The sequence below is a fragment of the Symphalangus syndactylus genome, chromosome 4, assembly GCF_028878055.3.
Source record: "Symphalangus syndactylus isolate Jambi chromosome 4, NHGRI_mSymSyn1-v2.1_pri, whole genome shotgun sequence".
NCBI lineage: Eukaryota > Metazoa > Chordata > Mammalia > Primates > Hylobatidae > Symphalangus > Symphalangus syndactylus.
Genome location: NC_072426.2, coordinates 138,898,215 through 138,925,947, shown reverse-complemented (window position 1 = coordinate 138,925,947; position 27,733 = coordinate 138,898,215). Strand labels below are relative to the sequence as shown.

Genomic DNA, 27,733 nt, shown 5'->3' with positions numbered 1-27,733 from the left:
TTCCAGAGTCAAAGTCTTTCTTTGACGTAAGTTTAGTCTGTAAGCAGACAAATCCGTTCCCTTTACTATTAGATCTCAATTTCACACATTACTGAATTGGTTGTAAATAATGTGTAACAGTGGTGCTCAAGAATTAATTCTTTTTCCAAAGGTCCTTAATTTGAGGAAAAGTTAGTTCACTAATAAGATGTATCCTAGATCTCGTTACTTACTGCCATTGTCCATGTTTCCTCCTCTTTAAATGCTTTTAAAGTTAATTTTAAACTTATTTTAAAACTAAAGCTCAAAATTAATTTGTCCAAATGGCAGACTTAATGAATTAATATTTTTTGAAATACTATGTTTGTTAATCTCAACTTAGCCTTTACGTTTTACAAGCTGCAATAATCAGATTGTTTTCTTATGTAAATGATATTTCATCTCTTGAAAACTATCAAAGAATAAAGAGCAAGCTCTACACTTGCCATAGGCAAGGTGATCTCAACTGTCACTTTACAGGCTGTACTTGAGGGGGACTTTATTTAATCCTCCCTAATATTTACTGTGGTGTATAAAATGACTCATTCAGGCTTTGCCATTCCAGCGTTCTTTTCTTGCCCAAGAACCGGTAAAGTCTGGCTTTCCATCTGGGCTTCCTCCAGGTCTCTTGCCCTGTCAGAGTGTCAAGGCCAGCAGGAGTTCAGTATCACTTACCCTTTATGGAATCTTGTTCCTACTAACTGTATTAGTCTTTTATTATTATTTTAGGTTGTCACCTAAAGGGCATATCACTCTTACAGATAATTCAATGGTTCTAAGCCGCAGTTGCAGGAGCCTTTATGAGAATATCTCTTTAAAAATCACAGGGCTGGTTGGCCAGGCGCAGTGGCTCACACCTGTAATCCCAGCACTTTAGGAGGCCAAGGCGGGCAGATCACGAGATCAAGAGTTCGAGACCAGCCTGACCAGCATGGTGAAACCCCGTCGCTACTAAAAATACAGACATTAGCTGGGCGTGGTGGTGTGTGCCTGTAATCCCAGCTACTCAGGAGGCTGAGGCAGGAGAATTGCTTGAACCTGCGAGGCAGAGGTTGCAGTGAGCTGAGATTGTGCCACTGCACTCCAGCCTAGGCAACAGAGTGAGGCTCCATCTCAAAAAAAATCGTAGGGCTGGTTATAATTTGCTGCCTACAAAAGCCACCAGGCCAGATTACAGGTCCTATGAAAATAAAATCAAAGTGATACTCCTTACCAATCATGTATTAGAATACTTGCAGTCAGACAAATGCTTTGTTCTTTAAAACGGAGACATGTCTAAGTTTTGAGAAGACACTCATATCATTAGTCTCACATGATGATCTAAAACACGGAATTTCTCAGTCACAATTTCTTCAATCTTGTGAGGACAGGGAGTGTGATACTCCTTCCAGAGGGGTAGGGTTTCTTATCAGTGAGCCTCTAAGTTCAGGTGGATTAGATCAAATGAATGTGTTGACATGGGCAAGGCCAAGGAAACCCTTAAAAAAAATAGCAGCCCCTGCCTTGGGCTCCTGGAACATGCAGTGCAGAACAAAAACGAGAGCACAGGACGCCATGTAGATTGAGTGCCCTCTTCCACACTACAATCATATCTCCCAGCATCTAAGGATCCGTTTTATAAATAAGAACAACAGTTGGTTCCTGTCCCACAATATGTCAAAGTATGTGCCTGGAAAGATGACATATCAGCAGAATTAAATGGCACCCCATGGGTTCCTGATACCTAGCATAAAATATATTTTAATCACTTGATTTTCCTTCTTCTGTGACTGGTTAGCAATGTAAATTATAACTACATTTTAGGATGTTTATGAGCTCTACTTTATACTGAGTAGAAGTTTGAACTATAACCAAACTCCTTAATGTGGTGTTTAAGTTCTTTCATAATTTGACGCCTTCTGACAGCTTTAATTCTCCCCCAACTCCTCCCCTGGACTCCTGGCTCCAGCAGATCTGAAGCTCTTTCATATTAGGAAGAGCTGTGCTAAGTGTAAGTTTACAGCAGTTGGCCAAACACCATTCTTGCCTTCAAGAAATTAACAAGACTTGTAAGTATAGTAACAGTCCCTATACAGGAGCACAGGACAGCTAACCTAGTCTTGGAGTAGTAGAAGGCTTTCTAGGGAAAATATAGCAACATCTGAACAATAACCAAGGGTTAGGCGATTGAGGTTGTGTGGACAAGTATTCTTTACAGAGAAAACAGCCTGTACAAAGTCTTGGCCGTCAGAAGTTCCTTATAAACATCACAAACATTCTTTAGTTTGTCCACAGTTTAATTTGTCCATGGTTTCTAAGTGCCAATTATCGTGGGTAAATTTAAAGTGAGTTCTCAATATGAGGGTTCTCCCCTGTGTGTTCTCTTAAGTTTGATCAGTTTCCTATGCTCAAACCAGTTCTACGAAAATGAGAAACACGCCTACAGAGGTAAGGCCGGAATGTTGTAGGTACTATTTTGTGAATTGCTATGCCCCAAGTACAGTATTCTTCCCTAAACAATAATGCCTGGCCCCACGTGGCTCTGTTAATTGTTTTATTTCACTCACTTTTCAAATTGTTCTCACTCTTCATTAGATTGAAAGCCTGCGATCTCCATAAATGACCCGTCCTGAAAGCAAACTTAGCTTTGAGCAGCTGTTTCACTTCTGTAACTTTTTATATTTCATACAGTTCAGCTTCATTGGTCTCCCTGACAATATCCCCATTCAAAATACAGAAGTAAAACAGAAACAATGTTATCAACCATGCATGCTAAAACCATGATGTTTCCCCACCTCCATATTGGCCTGACCCTTCTCATTTGTCATACCTTGGCCTCGTCTCAACTTCCTCTAGACATCCCCTGTGCTACTGGAAAAATATGTTGGAGGACAACTTGGCAAAATACGGCCCTTCTTTGGCTAAATATACATGCGTAATACACATATACGTTCAGAAAATAAGTAGGCAGAAGTAATTGCACATATACCACAGTGGCACCATATCTCGTCTCCATAAATGTCAGTTAAGCAGGAGAATGAGCTTGGAGTTGATCCAGAGACTAGAAACTCTTGTATGTTCAATTCTTGGCACTTTCTTTTGACTTGCAACATTATGTTTCACAAATATTTTATCCTTTTTGGAACTCAGTTGTCCTCCTCTCTTAAGTGGCAATAATGGCTTCCTGGTATCCACTCTCACGTTGTGTCTACTTCCCAATTTCTGTGTATAGTTTACACTGATTTTGATATGTGTTCAATTTAGAGAGAGGAATGAAATATACGTACATGAGGAAAAAGCACAGCTCTTTCTGGTTTGTAAAACTACTTGATTAAAATCAGGATATGAGGTACATATTATATTGTCCATGTAAGCCAATTTTGATTGCCAAAATCTGGTGCTGAAATATGCCCACATTTTAACCCATCACTAGTGGCATTTACTATATACTCCAAAAGATAAAATACCATGTTATAATGCTAGGAGTTTTGTTAGGAAATATCTACATTCTTCAATTTAAATTTTAAAATAAATTTCCTCTGCTAAGAATAAAGATACAAAAACATAAATCAGTAGACTTTTTTTAGTTCTGACAGTAAATAAATTATGATTTTAATTATCTTCATTTGCTGTCTGGTTTTTTTTTAAGTAAAAATAAATAAATAAATTAATTAATTAATTAAAACAAAAATCTGTGGCAATGCTTTTCTTCTGAAGCTCTTCTTTGAAGCTCAGAAGCTTCTTCTGAGCTCTTCTTCTTTGAAGAACTCAAAGAAATCTATAAATACTCCTTCAACCATTTCTGGTATTCTAATTTAAAATGTTCCACCATGCAAGACTTACAAACAATTGTTTCTTATAAAATTACTTCCCGTACAAAGCTTAGTATCAGCTCTTATAAGTCATTTCCTATGATTTCTGAATCATTTGGTGAATAGTTATGCATCTGTGCATAACTGAATGACCTAAATTACTTTAACTTCTGATTCAACATGCCCCTATTTCATTTTTATATTTAGTTCTATTTTCTCCCCAAGTTTCAGTGTCAACATAGAGCAAGGATATTCATAAAAAGTCTTTAAACTACAGCTTTATTGTTTACTTCCTCAAATAAATTTTGCATCTTTTCTTCTGCTAAATTTCTGGTTTTTTGTCTTCTAAGCCATCTTAAACCTGGAGAGGAATCTCAAGATAGGTTGACTAGTTTGACCTCCTAACAAATGTAGGGATACCTTTTAAAATTCCCTGGCAGGTAATCCAGACTATGAACAGTTCCAGAACAGAGAACTCACTAAATCACAAAGAAGCCAATTTCTTATATTCCCAAATCAAGACTTATGTGCAATTCCCTATGCCTGATGAGAACAATCTTACTCCAGGTCTCTGCATGGCTTGGTCTCTAGATACATTCAGTTATTGGCTTACATGTCACATTGTCAGAGAGACTTGCCAATTATTCTCTATTCTCTTATCCATCTTTATTTTTCTTTATAATACTATTACCTGACATTATACTCTAGGTCCACTAATTATTATCATATTAATTATATCATGTCCTAGCATATCATATTATTGGCCAATTACTAAATGCCACAGAGAATATAAGCTGAAGCTCTAAGAGAGCAGGAACTGAGTTCTGTCATCATTGTATCCCCAGCCCCCAGAAATGCCTGGTATATAGGGAATACCAGGAATATTTGCTGACTGATGGAATGTTGAGCTGAAAGGGGCAACCCTATAACTTTCATCCACTGATCCAAGTTCTGTTTTTTAGAATCACGTAAGAGTGAACATTCTTCCACATAACAGCCAACATCCTTCTATTTGTAAACATTTTTCAAACCCTTTTCTTTCAGAACTATCAATCATACATCAGGCAGTAGAGAGCATTTTCAGGAGTATGATATTAAAATATGTTTTTTTCACCTCAATGCAAACAATCAGAGAAGTGAATTTAGGGATCATGAGTAGGGGCTTACGGATATTAGAGAAAGTACTGTGATTTGGGGTTAGAAGATGGAACTGGGCAACAGGGAAGGAATCCAGACTGTTGCTGTTTCTCTTATTTAAAGAATGTTATAAAGGAAAATGAATTGCTAACCCGATACTACAGTGCTTTGACAGAGTGATATAAATTTCAACATGTTGAAAGAAGAGCCTCAATGTTAATTTTTTCCTGCCAAAAGTTTTCCGTTTTACGTAGGGAATTAACATCTAACCCTAGTTTCTTTATCTGTAAATTGAGGAGGTAGACAAGATTATCTTCAAATTTTCTTACAGCTTTGAAATTGTCTTTATAACCAAATTCCACCTAGTGAATAAGTAATCCCATAGGGGACACAGTATTCTGCTGAGATTGGAGATGAGGAGCTGGCTGATGATCTGAGGGACATAAAAACTCTGGAACTGAATGAGGAACTTGAAATATAATAATAAAGAAGATATTAAGCATCCATGGAGAACCCATTTAGAGGTACAGAATTAGAGTAGACCAACATTTCACAGGTTGGGGTGTTTGCTGATGCTATCTGGACCAGGGGGAGAGGGCAGAGAGCGTATCATGCAAGTGACTCAAGCCTGAGGCTGGGCAAAGCAGACGCCATGAGATTCTAAGCTAACCATGAGAGTGGTATTCTGGTCATGGGTACATCTTGAGAGAGAAAGTACAGCCAGAAAGAGATTAATGAATTGGTCAGATTGAGAGAAATGAGACAGGGAGAGTAAATGAACATTTTCTTTCAACAATGACATACATGGCAGGAAGCTAGAATATGCCCTCCAACTATTTACACTGATGGATGTCTATGATGTATGTCTGTTCTTTACTCCTTTACTCTTTGTAATCAGCGCTGACTCTCAAAGTATCTTAAATACTTGTGTATTATAATTATTTCTAAAATCTCATTCTTCTTTGAGGCATCTTAACTCTTATTCTGCTTTAGAATAATTCTATATTTGGAAAATTTTCTCTATTTGTATTCAGGTTTCAATGAATGTCAAGAAAATGACTAAAATTGGGTTGTTGCATATGATCCTGTATGATTGGCATGTATAACTCAGCTTTTTAAACATTTTCATATAGCTTTTTTACTAAAGGAGGTATAGCATATTCTCAATAATCAATGATAATGGAAGAGGAGACTAGTATGGATAAATTAGATACACAAACCTCATCATAGTCAACAGTTTGAAGGTTCTCTTTGACAGATATTTACCAGACTTCCTAGAAGGAGCAAAATTATTTGGTTTTCAGTCTCATTTGATTCCCAGAAAAGCAGGCAATCAGGGCTAGGTAAGGGCTGTGTGTGGATATTCTGCCACAGAGTCTATCCTATGTTCAGTGACGACATCCACTGGGCTCACCTGTGCGCTGCTCTCTTCTCTCCTGAAAAAGCCCCATCCACTTTCTTTTCCTTCAGAATGTTAGCTGGCACTATTAATCAAGCAGCCTTCAGCACACTCAAGTTATTTTTATTTACTTTCTTAATTTTCTCTTTAAATTATCTCCATCTTCTCTGGGTTTTGTTTAGTTTTGTTTGTTTGTTTTTTGAGATGGGGTTTCGCTCTTTTTGCCCAGGCTGGAGTGTAGTGGCGTGATCTTGGCTCACAGCAACCTCCACCTCCCCTGTTCAAGCGATTCTCCTTCCTCAGCCTCCCAAGCAGCTGGGATTACAGGCATGCGCCACCACGCCAGGCTAATTTTGCATTTTTAGTAGAGACGGGGTTTTCACCATGTTGGCCAGGCTGGTCTCGAAATCTTGACCGCAGGTGATCCACCTGCCTCAGCCCCGCTAAGTGTTAGGATTACAGGCATGAGCCACCTCGCCCAGCCTCCATCTTCTCTTTGGAAAACTGGTCCAGCACTGGGGTCTCAGATTTAACATAGCACCTTTTTTTTCCCCTCACCTGTTTCTAAACCTCAAATCCTCTTTGCAGATCTCTGTTTTTCATTATCATTTTTCTTTTTCTAAAACAGTGAGCACTTCTCTAATGACGAGGCTGTGGCCCAGGCTTTGTTACCTTTCCTTACTCACAAACACCCACGAGAGCCCTGTCATCCAAATATTTACTGATGGCAGCCGCAATTCCTTCCTCTCCAAGTTCCCAGTGAGACTTCTTTTCCCCTGCCAACACTATCTTCCACCAGATAAAGTCATTGTTACCTGGAGGAAACTGGTTTCCTGTCTGCAGTTTGCTGAGTCACATCTAGCCATTACTCTGCTGTGATCATCCAACTCTTTTTTTTCCTTTTTGCACCACATACTACATACAGTGCGTCTCCTTATGCAGTTCTTTAAGGCTTCTTTAGCCAAAACTGAATCTCACCTTTTACATCATGTGTCCTTCTTTCAAATTCCCACTGGCCATTTATCTCATCCACATTCTTTCTCCACCTACTCACTCACTCCTTTCCTATTTTCTCCAATTATCTGGGAGCCATATAAGGAAGCATGACTGTCCCAAACTTGCCAGTTTAAAAAATAGATGTCCTGGGCCTGGCACAGTGGCTCACTCCTGTAATCCCAGCGCTTTGGGAGGCCGAGGCTGGAGGATTACCTGAGGTCAGGAGTTCAAGGCCAGCCTGGCCAACCTGGTGAAACCCTATCACTACTAAAAATACAAAAATTAGCTGGGCGTGGTGGTGGGTGCCTGTAATCCCAGCTTCTTGGGAGGCTGAGGCAAGAGAGTTGCTTGAACCTGGGAGGCAGAGTTGCGGAGAGCCATCATGCCACTGCACTCCAGCACTCCATCTTCAGCAACAGAGGGAGACTCCACCAAAAAAAAAAAAAAAAAAAAAAAAAAAAAATGCCATGACAAGGTAGTTAAATTACCTAAAATTATAGACCAGTCAAGTGTTAATATACTCTAGGTAGTGGTGACTCCCTGCAGTCGTGAAAGTAACATTGATGTTTTGGAAACAAAAACTGTTGGACAACCTCTTGTGAACATGTTTTATTAAGACTTTAGGTGAACAGTGAACACTTGGCTGATTATTCACTACGCCTGCCCCACCTGAATTCGGAAGTGTAGACAGCATTAGCCCCATTCCCAAGGGTGCAGACCAGAACATAATAAAACTCAATGGCACATTTGCTTGGCTCCCTCAGGCCTTCTCCCCTAGAGCTCAAATATCCAGCCTGCCCCAAGGTCTCGGTGAGTGAGAAGAATCATATTTCTTAGAGCTGCTTGACAGATGCATCTTCCTCATTGCTTCATCCTCAACAGGTTTCCTCAGCTTAATGTCCAATTCTCTCTTTTCCAATAAAACATTTTGCAGCAAAGTCAGGAATGAAGCCTTGTATTTCATTTAGAGATATCTCAAATTCTGGCATACCTCAGAGATACTGTGTGTTTGGTTCCAAACCACTGCAATAAAGTATCACAATAAAGTGAGTCATACAAATATTTTTGTTTCCCAGTGCATATAAAAGCTATAATTACACTATATTGTATTGTAGTAGGTGTGCAATAGCATTAGGTCTAAAACAAAAGCAATGTATATGCCTTAATTAAAAATTACATCATTGCTAAAAAATGCTAAGGATCATCTGAGCCTTCAGAGAGTCACAATCTTTTAGTTAGTGGAGGGTCTTGCCTGCCACTACTGACTGATCAGGGTGGTGGTTGCTGAGGGTTGAGGTGGCTGTGGCAATTTCTTAAAATAAGGCAATAATAAAGTTTGCCACATTGACCGACTTTCCCTTTCTTGAAAGATTTATCTTGTAGCACGTAATGCTGTTCGATAGCATTTTACCCACAGTAGAACTTTTTTCTTTTTTTAATTTAAAGTTCCAGGATACACGTGTAGGATGTGCAGGTTTGTTACACAGGTAAACATGTGCCATGGTGGTTTGCTGCACCTATTAACCCATCACCTAGGTATTAATCCCCACATGTATTAGTTATTTATCCTCATGCTCTCCTTGCCCCATCCCCACAACAGGCCCTAGTGTGCGTTGTTTCCCTCCCTGTGTCCATGTGTTCTCATTGTTCAGCTCCCACTTATAAGTGAGAACATATGGTGTTTAGTTTCCTGTTCCTGTGTTAGATTGCTGAAGATAATGACTTTTAGCTCCATCACATTCATGCAAAGGGCATGAGCTTGTTCTTTTTTATGGCTGCATAGTATTCCATGGTATATGCATACCACATTTTCCTTATCTAGTCTATCATTGATGGACATTTGGGTTGATTCCATGTCTTTGCTATTGTAAATAGTGCTGTAATAAACATACGTGTGCATGTATCTCTATTAATAGAATGGTTTATATTCCTTTGGGTGTCTACTCTGTAATGGGATTGCTGGGTCCAATAGTATTTCTGTCACTAGGTCTTTGAAGAATCACTACCCTGTCTTCCACAATGTTTGAACTAATTTACACTCCCACAAAAGTGTAAAAGTGTTCCTTTTTCTCCACAGCCTCGCTGGTATCTGCTGTTTCTTGACTTTTTAATAATCATAATTTTGACTGGTGTGAGATGGCATCTCATGTTTTGGTTCACATTTCTCTAATGATCAGTGATGTTGAGCTTTTTTCCATATGTTTCTTGGCTGCATGAATGTCTTCTTTTGAGAAGTGTCATTCATGTCCTTTGCCCACTTTTTAATGGGTTTTTTTTTCTTGTAAATTTGTTTAAGTTCATTGCAGATTCTGGATATTAGACCTTCATCAAATGGATAGATTGCAAAAATTTTCTCCCATTCTGTAGGTGTCTGTTCACTCTGATGATAGTTCTTTTTGTTGTACAGAAGCTCTTTTGTTTAATTAGATCCCATTTGTCAATTTTTGCTTTTGTTGCAATTATTTTTTTTTCATGAAATCTTTGCCTATACCTATGTCCTGAATGGTATTGCTTAGATTTTCTTCTAGGGTATTTATAGTTTTGGATTTTACATTTAAGACTTTAATCCATCTTAATTCTTGTATAAGGTATAAGGAAGGGGTCTGGTTTCAATTTTCTGCGTATGGCTAGCCAGTTTTCCCAGCACTATTTATTAAATAGCGAATCCTTTCCCCATTGCTTGTTTTTGTCAGGTTTGTTGAAGATCAGATGGCTGTAGATGTGTGGTCTTATTTCTGAGATCTCTATTATGTTCCATTCGTCTATCTGTCTGTTTTTGTGCCAGTACTATACTGTTTTGGTTATTGTGCCTTGCGGTATAGTTTGAAGTCAGGTAGCATGATGCTTCCAGCTTTGTTCTTTTTGCTTAGCATTGTCTTGGATATATGGGCTCTTTTTTGGTTCCATTTGAATTTTAAAGTAGTTTTTTCTAATTCTGTGAAGAAGGTCCATGGTAGTTTAATGAGAATAGCATTGAATCATGATATTGATTCTTCCCATCCACAAGGATGGAATGTTTTTCCATTTGTTTGTGTCCTCCCTTATTTCCTTGAGAAGTGGTTTGTAGTTCTCCTTGAAGAGGTCCTTCACTGCCCTTGTTAGCTATATTCCTAGGTATTTTATTCTCTTGGTAGCAATTGTGAATGAGAGCACAATAGAACTTCTTTCAAACTTGAAGTCAATCTTCTCTTACCCTGTCATTGCTTTATCAACTAATCCATGTAATATTCTAAACCCTTTGTTGTTATTTCAACAATGTTGGCAGCATCTTCACAGAGTAGGTTCCATCTCAAAAAAACACTTTCTTTGCTCACCCATGAGAAGCAACACTTCATTCATTTGCTCCACTTCTAATTCTAGCTCTTTTGCTATTAAAACCACATCTTCGGTTACTTCATCCACCAGTCTTGAACCCCTTAAAGTCATCGGTGGATGATGGGATCAACTTCTCCCAAATTCCTGTTAATGTTCATATTTTGATCTCCTCCCACGAATCTCAAATGTTCTTAAGGGCATCTGGAATGGTGAATTTTTTCCAGAAGGTCGTCAATTTACTTTGCCCAGATTCAACAAAGGAATCACTATCTATGGCAGCTATAGACTTACAAAATGTATTTCTTAACTAATAAGACATGAAATTTGAAATTACTCCTTGATCTGTGGGCTGCAGAATGGATGTTGTGTTAGCAAATGTGAAAACAACATTAATCTTTTTGTATATATCCATAAGAGCTCTTGGGTGACCGGGTGCATTGTCAATGAGCAGTAATATTTTGAAAAGAATCTTTTTTTCTAAGCAGTAGATCTCAACAGTGGGCTTAAAATATTCAGTAACTATACTGTAAACAGACTTGCTTTCATCCAGGCTTCATTATTTCATTTATAGAGCCCAAAGTAGTTTAGCATAATTCATTCAACTTGAAGTCACCAGCTGCATTAGCACCTAACAAGAGAGTTAACCGGTCCTTTGAAGCTCTGAAGCTGGGTGTTGATTTCTTCTCTCTAGCTATGAAAATTCTAGATGGTGTCTTCTTCCAATAGAAGGCCATTTTATCTACATTGAAAATCTGTTGTTTAGTGTAGCCACCTTCATCAACAAGCTTCACTAGATCTTCTAGATAGCTTGCTGCAGCTTCTCCATCAGCACTTGCTTCACTTTGTACTTTTATGTTATGGAGACAGCTTGTTTCTTTAAATCACATGAACCAACTTCTGCTAGCTTCCAACTTTACTTCTGCAACTTCCTCACTTCTCTCAGCCTTCACAGAATTGAAGAGTTAGGGACTTGCTCTGGATTAGGCTTTGGCTTAAGAGAATGTTGTGCTGGCTTGATCTTTCATGCAGAGCCCTGAACTTTTTCCACATCAACAAGAAGTCTTTCTTATTATTTGTGTGTTCTCTAGAGGTGCACTCTTAATTTCCTTCAAGAATGTTTTCTATGCAATCACAGCTTGGCTAACTGTTGGCACAAGAGACCCAGCTTTCAGCCTATTTCAGCTTTTGACCTTCCTTCCCCATTTAATCATTTCTAGCTTTTGATTTAAAGTGGGAGACATACAACTCTTCCTTTCACTTGAACACATAGAGGCCATTGCAGGATTATTATTTGGTTTAATTTCACTAATGCTGTGTCTCAGGCAATAGGGAGGCCTGAGTACATAGAAAAAGTTGGCAGAAGGGCTACTGGGTGGAGCAGTCAGAACACACACATTTATCAGTTAGGTTTGCCATCTTATATGGGTGTGGTTCATGGCATCCCAGAACAATTAAATAGTAACATCAAAGATCACAGATAGCAGACCACTGTAACATAAATAATAATAATGAAAAAGTTTGAAATATTGTGATAATTACCAAAACGTGATACAGAGACGTGAAGTGAGCACTGCCGTTGGAAAAATGGTGCAGATAGACTGGCTCAACACAGGGTTGCCACAAACCTTCAATTTGTAAAAAACACAGTATCTGTGAAGCACAATAAAGTGAGATGTGCCTGTAGGTGGAGAGAGTTTCAGTGTCCTGCTTTGCAAAGTACTGAGCCATGCCTTTTATGGCTCTGCTTTAGATATTCAACTTCACACTCCCTCAGATAAAATGATGAGTGGCAGTCAATGGCATGTTTCTTAAACAAGTCTCAGATATTCTATCTGACAATGCCCCACAAAGTCCAGACATAACTTGGGCAAGTTTTAGGACCCGTGATAGAACACAAATTCTTAGGTCAGAACACTTTGATTAGTTTTCTATTGCTGCCCAACAAATTATCACAAACCTAGCAGCTTAAAACAAGACAAATGTATTATATTATCACAGATTCTGTGGGTCAGGATTCCAGCACATTTCTGTTGTGTCCTCTACTCACAGTCTCATAAAGCTGCAATCAAAATGTCAGCCAGGACTGCACTTTAAGTTTGGCTTAAAGTTCTAAGGCTTAAGTTCTTCTTCCAGGCTCTTTGGTTGTTGGCTGAATTTGGTTCCTTTGGCTAAAGGACCAAGGTACTCTCTTTCTTGCTGGCATCACCTGGAACCTGCTTTTGGTTTCCTGGAGGCCACTCATGGTTTCCTGCATGGCCTCTAGAGCATGGCTCGTTGCTTCTTCAAGGCCAGAAAGGCAGCAACTCTCTTGCTGTCTCTCCATCCATCCTGCTATGATGAGGTCTTCTATACCATAATGTAATCATAGGACTGACAAGTTCATCAGGGGCACAGGTGCCACCAGTAATCAAGCAGAGGGGACTGTACAGGACAGGTACACTTGGTGGGAAGAGGTAATGTCTCAGAGATCATCACAGAATTCTACCTACCTCAGTGGAACCACTGAGTGAAGTTTCTTCCAGAAGAGACACAAGTCATCCATTTTTCTAAGGTTATCACCGTGGACAACCAATTAGATTAAGCAAATCACAAATGCAGCAATCACTTTTGTCAGTGGACAATTTTCCAACACTGTGAGCCTAGTCGGATGTTCAAATTGGGCATGAGAGGCCTATAGGAACTGTTGTTCATAAATTGAATGCTATTTTGAAAGTCTTCGAGAGAAAGAAAATTCAATAATTTATGCATGGGCACTAAGTACTTTCATTTTTGGCCTAAACCTGATAAGAATTGAAAAAGCAATTGCCTTAAAGTTTTTGGGCAAGGGGGATTCTTTGTGCTGGTAGTTCTAGCAAAGCTTTGAGGAGAAAATTCAAAAGATAATCCTCCAAATAGTCGAGCACTTTTAAGGCTCTTTGAGTCATGAATTATCAACAGCCTATCATAAACTTTTCTCTACTAAAATTTTAGGCTAAGCCTGAAAAATTGTGGTGTTTGAAAGAGAGCAAAATCCTAATAGTCCTCCTCGTTGGTATTTAAAAGTTCAGGCTAGCAAAGCTTACAACTACTCTATGTATGTGTTGCATATGTAGAGAAAAAATGATTAAAATATTTCAGAGAGGCCAGGTGCAGTGGCTCACACCTGTAATCCCAGCACTTTGGGAGGCCAAGATGGGTGGATCACCTGAGGTCAGGAGTTCAAGACCAGCATGGGCAACATGGTGAAACCCTATCTCTACTAAAACTACAAAAATTAGCCAGGCGTGGTGGTGGGCACCTGTAATCCCAGCTACTCAGGAAGCTGAGGCATGAGAATTGCTTGAACCTGGGAGGTGGAGGTTGCAGTGAGCTGAGATCGCACCACTGCACTCCAGCCTGGGCCACAAAGCGAGACTCTGTCTAAAAAAAAAAAAAAGCTGGGAAACATATCCAATTTGCAGTGCTAGGGTCACATTGAGTAAAATGTAGCATTTTTTGTGTTTAATTTTTTTTATGTTATTGGATAAAACTTTCCACAAACTGTACTAGATGAAAAGATATTTCTTCCCACAATATGTGTGTTTTGAGGTTTCAATATGTGTAATTTAAACAGTGCCAGCTAAATCAATTAAAGCAGCAAGCTAATACCTCCCTAGGTTGTGAGATTGTATATTGTTAAATGGTCATCAGCCTTCCCCAGGGTACTGATGCAAATTCTCTTTCTACCATTGCCAATCCATTCTTACCATTATTTGCTCAGGGAACTCAGTAGGAATATGTTGATTCAACAAAAACCCACCAAGTACTACCAAGAAATGACTCAATGCATCTAATCAATAGATACTGGAGCAGTAGCTTTATCTTTGAAAATAAAGGCATCACCTTCGTATTTCAACCTTAAGTAAAATGCTGCAGGTTTTTATTAGTATTTTCTACTTTGTGCAGTTTGTACCAATTCAGTTACAGCTGAGAGTTCTGGCAGTTTTTCTCCTTGTCTGCCTAGGTTTGGGAGGCTTTTTTGTACCATGGAATCTTTCACCATCAGGCATCTCATTCCATACAGAGTCTGTAGGGGCTTGAGAGCCAGAGATGTTGCTGGCCACAGCTGCATGAAGGACTTGGCTTGCTGGCATCGTTCTTGGCTCTTCAGGAACTTCTCAACAGTGTCCAGGCTTCTCCAGCAGTATCCAGCCCTATCCAGGCCTCCCGAGGGTGTATGCAGCCAGTTTGACAGCTCTCGCTCTGTTCTCAGCATTCTTTAATATCTGTAGCTCTTTGGGTGGTGGCAGATCCCAAAGTTGAGTTTAGAATGCTCCTGTTGTTTGGTTCTGTGGTAATCCTAAGTACATGTCTTTTATTCTACACCTATACAAATCACAGATTCTGAATCTCTGTCTTGGGATGTGCAATCCATATCCAATGTCAGAGGACATGAAAAATAACATAAGCATATTTTTCTGTGCATAAAACTATTCTGGGAAAGCATATTAAAAAACTGCAGATAATTGTTGCCTTTGGAGAGAAACGCCAGAGAATTAAAGATGGAAAAATTATTCTTCTTTATATACTCATTCTATTTGAATGTGTTCTATTCATTTATTTAACAAATATTTGTACATTTATTTTTTCCATTAAAATAAAAATAAAATTTAAAAATATTGAATAATCAAAAGGAGTCCAGTGTTGTTTGATTTAAGAGGGAACTAGACAAGTTCACTGGTATACATCTATGACAATTAGCTCCAAAGTGACAAACAACCTCTTCTTCAGCAAGGAGCATTTCTTCATTCAAATAAACCCTTGCCAAATACTCTTCTGAGTTCTATGAAGATTCTAATGAAACACTATGTTTCCATTTTGGGCCTCCAGGAAGCAGAGATGTGACAGGCACATGAACAAATGAATAGAACATAAAGCAGTTAATGGTTAAATACCAGAGTCTCACTTTGGCACTCAGTGCGGAATTGTTAGAATCACATTCTTATGGGTTGAATTGTGTCTACTCCCTCAAAAAAAAAAGTTACGTTGGAGTCGTAACCCCCGGGACCTCAGAATGTGACCTTAATTGGAGATCGTGGCTCTTTACAGAGTAATCAAGGCAAAATGAGGTGATTGGAGGGGGGCCCTTATCCAAAATAATTCATGTCTTTATAAAAGGGGGAATGTGGACATAAGACAGACACACATAGAGGGAAGATGATACGAAGACACAGGGAGAACATAATTTATAAGCCAAGGATGCCTGAAGCCACCAGAAGCTGGGGGAGAAACCTGGAGCAGATTCTTTCTCGCAGCTTTCAAAGGAACTAATGCTACAAACACCTTGATTTTGGACTTCTTTCCCCTAGAACTTTGAGTCAATAAATTTCTGTTCTTTAAGTCACCCAAATTGTGGTATTAATACTTTATTCCAGCAGCCCTTGGAAACTAATACACATACATTTATTTACTATCGTTAAAATGAAAGTGAACCCATCCTTCTCATTCAGTCCCTAAACTAGACTAGAAAACAGAAAGCTATCTAGGCAAAACTCAATTATGCTAATTGTAGCTTCCTTTCTCATCAGTGGTTCTCAGCCAGAGGAGATAGGCCACCCAGGGGATATTTGGCAACGTCTGGAGACATTATTGGTTGTCACAGCAGGGGGAGTTGCTACTAGCAACTGGTGGGTCTAGAGGCCAGGGTTGCTGTTACACAACCTACAAGGCACAACTCAGCCCCTCACAGCAAAGTACTCATTGATAAACTCAGTTTCTGATGATATCAGACTAATTTTTTCTTTATACATAATGAACTGCTGTTTTCATTCAACAAATAGTTGAGTGCCTACTATATTTCATGTGCACATAAAAGGACATTTATTAAAATATATATTCACTTAAATGTCATGAACAACAAGTGCAATGTGAGATGCCATATGCTACAAAAAGTGATTCTTCGTCCAATGTCATGCCCGTTTGCTTACCGCACCCTGTTTCTTTAACTAATGTGACGTTCATTATTCTGTTTCAGTTTTGCAATTTAAAGTAACATATCACTCCTTCCATGAAATACCTTCTAAATCCTCTGTAATAAATTAGCATGTGTCTGAAGAAAGTAACTGTTCAGAAGCTGGTTTGGGATTTCCTGTTATTGTAAACCTTGTGGGAGGTGCCCCAGGCTCAGAGAAAAGAAATTAACAGAGAAGCTGCCTGCTATGTTCTAACGGACTGGATTGAGACCACATATTTGGTGGTCTCTGTCCTGGTTTCCTGTGCAGTCTTCCTCGTATAGTGTATCTGTCTTCCTAGTTCAAAGGGATTAAAGCTTTTGTTCGTCCTTTTGAAATACTCCAAATCCATCTGACATATATTTAAATGTTTTGTTCTACAGTCAGAAAAAGTTAAATACTGAATCTTTCTTTTGATAACGCGCAAAGTCTTAATAGGGTTTTTTTTTCTTTGATGAGTTTAGATTCAAATTTCAAATTGAGATGACTGGTGAAAAGATGTCATGTGGTTTCATATAAATGCCTGATGGTCTTTTATCCACATTAGCCATTGTATATTTGAATCTGATGGACATTTTTCTTAAAAAGAAAAAAGATCGGGTCCTAAATAACCCACAGATGAGAATAAAATGCATTGGCAATTTGCTCCATGCTGTCAGCGTTTAGTCATTTATCTACCATCCAAGTTTATAATATATTTGACTAAGAGGAATCTGTCAACAGCTCCTGCCGCCTATGAAAGGGGACCATTTTCTTCCACATAAATGTTTTAGAGCCATTGATCTAATTAATAATAACTCTAAGTTGAAGAGTTTAAATATTAAACTCTTCAAGTTTACAGGTTAATGATTTATTGCAGACAAAAGAAGTTGGGTACTTTTCTAAAATTAAAGAACAAACACCTATATTATATACAACAAAAGTGTTGCATTAACTCGAGATATTATGACCTCATGTCACATTTTTAGTTGAATATTATGCCTTTGGAAGAATGTTATAAGCCATGTGACAAGCGTAAATGGAATGAAGAAATCTTTCAACTCCCAGAGGTAGGAGGTCCAAGTCTTTTTGTTTTATATGTTTTTTATAGTGCTTTCGCTGCAGCTCTGAAATGCTGTAAATAAAAGAAAAGAAGAAATTTTAAATGCCACGTAGAAAAACGTTTGTGTCTGTCTGCTGTTTACTTATTTGTTTGCTTGTCTCTTAGGAGCATGAGCTCCTCAGGACTCCTGTCAAATACTGGTCTTATTCCCAAAAAAAACAATGTTTCCTCAGGGAAAATAAGTAAATCCTTTCACCATCACAGAATGAGAAATAAACTAAAGGATGACAGAGATGCATGGAGTGTGTAAGCTTTCATATAAATGCTGTCAGCATAAATTAGGTGTGGTGAGGAATAGAGAAATAGCAGTAGCACCAGAAAGAGTTATGTGCAGGCTTAGAACTGAAAAGAGAATGAGAGAATAAAAAGACAACAGCACATAATGTAAAGCTTGGAAAGGGCAGCCTGCAGGGAAAAGAAATGTGAAAGATTTTATTGTCGTGCAGGACACAGAGCATGAACAGGCTGCAAGAAAAGGAGAGCGCCAAAGAAGAAAGTCAACCAGAAATAAAAAGTACAGGACAAAGGGCTCGTGAATGTCTAAGGATTCACAGCAAAGGCAGCAAAGCCTCGTTAGAGGAACTGGAATTGAATAGAGATTGAATGAACCTGAAAAGGGGTCTGAGCGCACTCTCTAACACAGAAAGGACAACAACAATAGGTGAAGATACGCAGGTCACAAAAGCAGCTTTGAAAGGTTGGCATCACCAACAGGGTTATTCCCTTAATAATAGTAGATACAGAACTACTATAAACTCCCTGATGTGAAGAGATCAATGATGTAAAATGAAACTGAAACCCCTATAATATACTTCTAATATATTCTTCTATTTAAGTGATGTTCTTATCATCAGTTTCATTATTGCAGTCAATTTGATTATTGTCAAATTATCCATTTTCATTAAAGTTGTCATGTAAATCTCTAATTCGTTTAGCATCTAAGGTAGAAGTACTTGAGTGGACTTCTTTGAATAAGTGATTGCAGTGATGACAGATAATGGTGCTACTTTGATTGCTTTTGTTTACACTCTTAACTACTATTAAAAAGGACAGATTAAATATATAGCACCCCAAAATGGTTACATGAAATTGTTTTTAACTTGATAAGCTCCCTTCTATGGAAGGTGATAGGTCCTCAAGCAGTCAGAGAAATTGAACTGATTTACTTATCCTCACATTACCCTGCTCCAGATTTTCCTTATCTTGTTGATTAGAGTCAGAAATTGCTTAGCAGTGGCTGACAATGCGTATATTATTTCTGGCACAACACAGAACAACATGGAAAAGTTCCATTGAGTTCTTTATGGCCAATGAAAGTATTCTTGGGCAAATATTTTTTATTCGTGCAGGGCTGGTTTTACAACAGGTATTTATTCAGTCACTCATCTCATATTTATTGAGTTAAAACCTATGATCTGGCAGATACTGAGCAGTATTTTCTGCCCACCCAGATCTGGGCTCATATTCTAAATGCAGCTCCTCTAAGGTTCCTAAAATTACAGATTACCATAATCTATATGTTATTGCCGTTTAGAGGGAGACGTAATCACTTCTAAATGCGAAGTCCAGTAAGGCATCATGGATGAAACAGAGGTGGAATTGGTTGGAAGTGCCTCAAAACGCATGTGAAGGAAACTAATGTTTGTGTATTACATGCTGAAATAATGTAATAATCAGAAGTGCAGAATTTAGAAAGAAAGTGTTTAGGTAGGAGCCATTCAAGGTTGGCTAGAAAGCAGGATACTGTGGGGAAAGCAGAAGCGATAATGCATGGGGATGGGGGACGGGTAGTGGTTAACAAAAGAGGCCAAGCCCTCCTCAACAGTTTGAATTATATTTAGCAGGCGATGAAGAGCCAGTGAAAGCTCCTGAGCAAAGGAATGACTTTAGTAGGATACTTTTTAAACAGTATTTTGAATGGACTGGCAAGGGCATCTGTAGGTACAAAATCCTACAGACCATTCTAGCAATTCAGATATCAAATTATATTGGAAACAAGAAGCACACAACCAGTTTAAAAGTTGCTGGTGGCAAGAGCATTACTTTTTGTATCCATGCTGCCTAGCATGTTCTGTGAAGACACAATGTTTTGCTAAGCAGTAATCAGAGAGTTAGGAGATGAATCAGGAGCATCCACGGAAAAAATGAAAGCCACAGGATAATCAGCGCCAGGTGCTGTGGCATGGCTAAGAAGAACCAAGCTGGTAGATGGCCAGTGGATTTTATAAGAAGATCACTAGAGACAATGAAGAAAAAAGCAAGGAGTTGGCCAGTGGGTTGAAGGAAGAGGAGAGGCAGAGAGTCTTGACTGCTATTTTAAGAAACTTGAAGGAGAAAGGCAAAGAAAAAAGACATTCTTTGGTATAAGGTAAATAATACATTTTTTAAAAGAGCTTTGTATTTCAAAAGAGACACGTACCTGAGAAAGATTTAGGTGATGGGAGAAAACCTAGTGTCCAGGGACAATGAAGGCTCCAGCAAGAAAGCAATTAACTAGATAAAATTAAATAGAAAAAATCCAGTAATGAATGTTTGTTAAGCACTATTATAAACTGGGAAGTATGCTAAGCAATGGAAATACGAAGATGAAAATAAATAGTTTCTGCCCTCACAGAATTTATAATCACAGGGAGAATCAGATAAGATGAACACACAAATATAACACAATACTGGCTTTATTTAAGGCATGTACCAACTGTAGTAAGAGCAAAGGAAAAGCCAAAGAGAGCCTGGGAGAGTTATAGAGGTACCAATAGTTATTTTTTTCCTGCTAATTGAATTATTACATTGTTTTTGCAGAATCATCCCCACTCTGCCAAATCTGCATGGTTTGGTACAATTGACCATGATCTCCAGCATCAGGATAGGCACCTGGCCTTGGGCCAGCCAATCAGAGTAACACATCCTTCAGGGACGTCCAGGGATGGACATGAGACCCAGGCCAGGCCAAATGAAATCCTCCCCAAAACTTTTAACTCTCAACTATCAGGAAAGAGCCACTCCCTCTTTTAAGGATGATATACCAGAGCCAAGCAAGCCTTGGTTGCTGGAGTCCCTTTGCCAACATAAGGACAGAGCCTGCCTGATAATGAAGTCAACCAAGAGGAATAAAGAGTAGACAAAACAAGAGGAAGAAGTATAACAAAAAGGACAGACTTCCAACCACATTTTTAATATTTCTAAGACCTCCTAAGACTTTGTTCAGCATAATCAGAGGCAACCAGCCCATGCCATTATACTCATTAGTTTGATAAAAATGTGCCAAACAAGTGGTCCCTCAGAACCTTGCCTCTTATAAGTATTTGATTAGCAGTACCCAGTGGTATTGTTTATGTGGTACTATTCCCACATTATGCCATGGAAATCAATGCTCTCTTTCCTACTGGAAATAGAGCCATTGACACCTTTAGATCTAGTAAAATTAAAGAACCAATTCCAGAAACCCCAGAACCAATCAGGAAAACTTATCCTTAAGATTCTGTTCTGAATAAAGAACCCAAAAATAACACTACACACCTGCAGCCATCTGATCTTAGACAATCTGACAAACACAAGCAATGGAGAAAGGATTCCCTATTTAACAAATGGTGCAAGAGAACTGGCTAGCCATATACAGAAAAACTGAAACTGGACCCCTTCCTTATACCATATACAAAAATTAACTCAAGATAGATCAAAGGCTTAAATGTAAAAAACAAAACTATAAAACCCTAGAAGAAAATTCAGGCAATACCATTCAGGACACAGGTGTGGGCAAAGATTTCATTACAAAAACACTAAAAGCAATTGCAACAAAAACAAAAATTGACCAAAGGAATCTAATTAAACTAAAGAGCTTCTACACAGAAAAAAAAAAACAAAAAACAACAACTATCATCAGAGTGAACAGACAACCTACAAAATGGGAGAAAATTTTTGCAATTTATCCATCTGACAAAGGTTTAATATCCAGAGTCTACAAGGAACTTGAACAACTTTACAAGAGAAAAACAAACAACCCCATTAAAAAGTGGGCAAAGGACTTGAACAGACACTTCTCAAAAGAAGATATTCATGCAGCCAACAAACATGTGAGAAAAAGCTCAACATCACTGATCATTAGAGAAATGCAAATCAAAACCACAATGAGATACCATCTCAAGCCAATCAGAATGGCTATTAGTATAAAGTCAAAAAACAGCAGATGCTGGCAAGGCTGTGGAGAAAAAGGAACACTTTTACTCTGTTGTTGGGAATGTAAATTAGTCTAATCATTGTGGAAAACAGTGTGGAAATTCCTCAAAGATCTAGAAGAAGAAATACCATTTGACCCAGCAATCCCATCACTGGGTATATACCCAAAGGACTATAAATCATTCTATTACAAAGATACATGAACACATATGTTCATTGCAGCACTGTTCACAATAGCAAAGACATAGAATTAACCCAAATGCCCATCAATGATAGACCAGATAAAGAAACTATGGTACATATACACCATGGAATACTATGCAGCCATAAAAAGGAATGAGATCATGTTCTTTGCAAGGACATGGATGGAGTTGGAGCCATTATTCTCAGGAAACTAACACAGGAACAGAAAAACAAACACTGCATGTTCTCACTTACAAGTGGGAGCTGATTGATGAAGACACATGGGCACGTGGCAGGAAACAACACACTCTGGGCACCTGTTGTGGGGGGAGGATGAAGGGAGGGAGAGCATCAAGAAGAATAGCTCATGGATGCTGGACTTAACAGCTGGGTGATGGGATGATCTGTGCAGTAAACCACGATGGCACATGTTTACCTATTTAACAAACCTGCATGTCCTACATACGTACTCCTGAACTTAAAAGTTAAAAGAAAAAAAAAAGATTCCATTCCTCTAGAACCACTCTCAGTGCCAAAATCTGTATCAGTCAAGGCTCTCCAGAGAAACAGAACAAACAGAAAAGGAGGGAGAGATGTATTTTAAGAAATTGTCTACACAACTGTAGAAGCTGGCAAATCTGCAATCTGCATGGCAGTCTGGCAGGCTGGAAATGCAGGCAAGAGTTGACATTGCAGTCTTTAATCTGAATTGGGGCAATCTGCTTACTCAAAGTCTACTGATTTAAATGGTAATTACATCTAAAAAACACCTTCACAGCAACATCTAGGCTGCTGTTCAAACATAAACTAGCCAAGTTGGCACAGAAAACTAACCATTACCTCCATACAAAGACTTGAGCACAAATGTTTATATCAGCCTTATTCATAATAACCCTACACTGGAAATATCTCAAATGTCCATCTGCAGGTAAATGGATAAACAAATTATGATAGATCCATACAATGAAATATGTCTCAGTAATAACAAGGGCAAGCTATTGATACAAGCAACATAGATGCATCTCAAAATTGTTATGCTCAGTGAAAAGCCAAACAAAAAATACGTATTTTTCCATTTAAATGAAATTTGAAAATATTCAAACACATCTATGGTGGCAGAAGTAAGTAGAGCAGTGCTTACCAGAAAGAGGAGGTGGAAGGAGGAATGAATTCTCAAGGAACATGAGAAAATTTGGGAAGATGATGGTAATGTCAGTTACCTTGATTGTGGTAATGGTGTCACGTACACACGTGTCATAATTCATTGTGGTGGGCAGCCTGTAAAGTGACCCCCAGTGATCCCCACTTCCTAGTATTCATGACCTTGTAGAGTCCCTTTTTTTAAGTATTGGCAGCATTTAGTGACTTCCTTATAGTGAAAAGAATGTAGTAGAAGTAATGATGTCACTTCCAGGATTAGGTTATAGAAATGATGTATGCTTTGACCTTGAATTCATTCTTCTTCTCTCTCTCTTTCTGTCTTGGCTTCTCTCCTGGACTCCCTTCCTGCTTCTCCCTATTCTGTCTCTTTTTCATGAAAATCTTGGTCTAGGGGAAACAAGCTGTCCTGGAGAGGTTCATATGACAAGGAGGGCCCTCATGAGTGAGCTTGGAAGTGGATCTCTGAGGCCTGCCAACAGCCATGTGAGTGAGTTTTAACGTGGATCCACCCTCAGTTGCACATGAAATACTGTGACTCTGGCCAGCACTTTGGCTTCAGCCTTGTGAGAGACCATGAGCCAGAGTACTCAGCTAAGCCCAGACTCCCAATTCACAGACATGGTGAGAGAGAAAAATGTTTGTTGCTTTAAGCCACCAAGTTTCAGACTATTTTTTAAATGAAGCAATAGATAATATACTTACAAAATTTTATCTTTCACGTCACTTAAGCATCAATGAAGCTGTAAAGAAAGAAAGAAAATAAAGAAAAGAAGGGAGAGGAGGAGGAAAAGAAAGAGGGAAGGAGATCTGAGGAAAAGATAGAGAAAGAGATGAATAGAGGGAAGGAGGGAGACAGAAAAGGAGGATGGATGAAAGAAGAAACTTTAAGGCTAGTTGTAAGAACAATTATTTATGATGATGAAGTCCCCAAGACCATGGAAAGAATAAAGATGGAAAGGAAGAATATGATAGGCTTGCTAATGTTCTTGATAAATATGTCATTGTCCAGTTTTTGGAAGGGAAGCTAGAAGGTTATCTAGTTGGAATACTTAAGTCTTAAAGTAGAATGGTTTAGAGAAAGAATCAAGTATAATGGCTTAGAAACAACACTAAGAAAATGCCAACTCCCACTCCTGACCCATGAGGTACTTGAAATGGAGCAGGAGCATCTTCTATGAAAGACAGCTTCATACAGAAGCCAGGGGTAGGCATCAGTTAAGGCACAGACCTAGACAGAGTGTTTGAAAAGCATATGAACATGCCAAGGAGCATGAATTCCCACAGGCACAGAGGAAATTGTTAGGTGGAAGAATACCAGCAGAAGATGTATTTAGGGAGAGAATTGCAAGGCAGTGTTTGAGTTCCATTACAGGAAGAACTGTTAACTAGAAAGGCATACATTTGGAATACAGACAAGGAATGACAGGGTAAAATATCCAAATCAAACACAGGCAAAAGCTGCTATGATTAAGGGTAGCATAGAGGATTTAGTACTAGGAACATGGGAGAGCCATCTTTTCCTCTAAGACAGGAATGGATTGTATATACAACATGGTTTATACAAAAAGACATTTTGAATCACTGAGAAGAAACTGAAGACAAGTGGGAATTCAAAAGCTGGAACCTGAGTAACTTAATCTCCTACATGATTTTACCCCTTGTATTCCATGGTCTGGTAGACTCTCTTAATTACCCTCTCAACACCTGTTCTCCCCTTCTTCCTCACAACCAGAACACCAATTTTATTCAGGTTTCCAGCCTCCAGGGAAAGAAATCGTATCCACAAACCACAGGTTAATCCTGGTTAGTCTCCACCAATTGTGGTTATCCTATTATCTTGACAATGGGTGGCTTAGTAACAGGCATGTAACCCACTTTGGGGCAACGAGACAGACATAAGCCAAATCTCAGGAGTAGAAGAAAGCCTGAGAGACGTTTTCTCATTCTTAAACTAGCACACAAGAATATAGCATTTCCTCTTTCTGTTCAGTCTTGCTGTGTCAGGGTGCAATGCCTGGAATGAGGACATCTTATGACTTTGAGAGAGGCTAGTCTAAGGACCCAGTTAACTGGGAATGGCAGAATGGAAAAGCAGAAATAGCACAGAATTAACCAAACCTGTAAATGCTTACCTCATAATATTTAGTTACTTTGTTTGTCTTTTAATTTGCAGCTAATGACACACTCATTGACTTATTAAAAATACCAACCACATGGTAGGTTAAAAAGTGTGACATGAAAAATAGCTCATGGTCAAAAAGTGTGGAATATCATGTGTAATATACATGTATACCATTTGGAAATCTGTTATTGGCAAATAACAGAAATTTAAAAAGGACATTTATTTCCTTCATATTAAATCGAAGAGATAGTTCTGGCTTCAGACATGGCTTAACCCAAGGCTAAAATGATATATAGCCTTTGTGTCTCAGCTCTTTTCCGTGTTAGCCTCCTCCTCCTCATGGTGTCAAGACAGCTGCCAGCAGTTCCAAGGCTACATTTTAGGGGTTGTTTTTCTTAGTAGCTCTGACATAAATCCCTGAATTCACTTTAAGTGCACATGCTTGTGCTTGCTCATTCCTGAACTGTGGCCAGAGGAATGGAATTATAGTACAGCTTGCTTATGTTAGGGGTCCTCAACCCCCAGGCCAGGGACCCGTACCAGTCCATGGCCTGTTAGGAACCTGGCCATACAGCAGGAGGTGAATGGTGGGTGAGTGAGCATCACCGCCTGAGTTCTGCCTCCTGTCAGATCAGCTGCCTCATTAGGTTCTCATAGGAGCGTGAACCCTATTGTCAACTGTGCATGTGAGGGATGTAGGCTGCATGCTCCTTATGAGATTCTAATGTCTGATGATCTGAGGTGGAATAGTTTCATGCCAAAACCATCCTCCCACACCCACACCCCCCTATGCATGGAAAAATTGTCTTCCATGAAACCAGTCCCTAGTGCCAAAAGGTTGGGGACCACTGTTTTATGTGATCACCCCGGGAGTCAGGAGTGGAACCACAACAGAATGTAAGGACTAAGATGGAAGAGATGGAGGGGCTGCAGGAGTAATTACCTAGAAGAAATGCATGGAACTGTTTACTGAAGAAGGAAGAATGGGTGTCGGGCAGGCAAAAACATGAAATTTTCATTTTGGCTACCCAAAAACCCACATGTGCTTTCCAGAAGAAGACAACCCAAAGGTCATCAAGTAATTACATTACACTGCATTCACGCTCACTCCAGGATCTGTGGGTGACAAGCATCTTTCCAAGTTTAGTCTGGACATGGATCCTTGTGGTCTAGCAACCTATACAACAAACACAACCACATCCTTTGTTGGATAGTAAGTATAGAACAGGAAGTGCTAAGGAGGACCAGCGAGATAAAGCTATGTTGTCTCCTATTGTATTTCCTATGTTCTCACCAATACTTGCACTAATCTTTCATCGAAAAGAGAATTCAACTTTTCCAACCCTATGACTCCCTGTTGTTGGGCTTTCAGCTTATTGGATTAGGAAAAGTAGAAAGAAATTTGTCTTTTAGTAAAAATACATTATTTTGCAATTTTTATTTTGGCCATAGATTCAGATTATCTTGTCTTTTATAGGGGCTTACTAAGGTATACGTGAAATATTTATATAGTTATATAATGTATGTTTTACTTTGCATGAGGTATAACAAAGATTTGTAATGTCAACCTTGAATAGAGCGGTCCTCAGGGAGATTTCACTCAACCCTGGAACTCTATCTATCTCACTATTACTCACTTGTCATCCCTACTCTCGTATCAATTTCCAGATCAACTGGGAATCTTTCTGTTGTGTCAGAAAACCCTACCTAAGCTGACCTGGCAAAAACAGAACATATTGACTCAATAACAGAAAAGTCAAAGGATGTATGGATTCAGAGGAGTTGACCCAGGAGTTCAAGCAATGTTACCAGTATTCAGGCCCTCCTCTGCTCTGATTCCCTCCATAATAGCTTCCTTGCTCAGGTTCCGCATGGCTTCAGGATAGCAACCAGATACCTAAGCCTAGATTAAATGTTGAGGAAAAGAGCAGATTCACTCTCCAACCTGGAATTATATGCCCATGCTTGAACAAAATATTGCCCAGGAAAATGAAATTACAGTACCTGGTCACACTTAAATCATGCAACTACCTTGAATCCACCCCTGTGGCTAGGAATATTCCTAAAATTATGTCAAACAGACAAGATGGGAAGTGGTTTACTCAAAGGAAATTTGAGTACCAGTACAAGAGTGAAGAGTCATGAATATGGACAAAAAAATTAAAGATGTCCACTATGATCTCCTTCCTGGGTATTCTGAATGTGCATCAGTATATTGATGTCAAAGACATTTGTTTACCTTTGTTTAGCCCAGCATTTCCCAGTCATATTTGACACCATATTCTGTTTACTCTGGGCAACTCATGGGACTAGTATTTAGCAAACTCTCTATCAAATTAAGTAGGAGGCAAAGTTATCTCTTGGAAA

General features: G+C 38.9%; 1 long non-coding RNA gene across 1 annotated transcript in view; it reads right to left on the bottom strand.

Moving 5' to 3' along the window:
* Nucleotides 1-8,010: 8,010 nt before the first annotated feature.
* LOC134736521 (uncharacterized) overlaps nucleotides 8,011-27,733 on the bottom strand; it is a 108,993-nt gene continuing 89,270 nt past the window's right edge. The window contains exon 3 of the long non-coding RNA XR_010120603.1: nucleotides 8,011-8,364. This is a non-coding gene — a long non-coding RNA (uncharacterized lncRNA). The remainder of the gene's footprint in view (nucleotides 8,365-27,733) is intronic.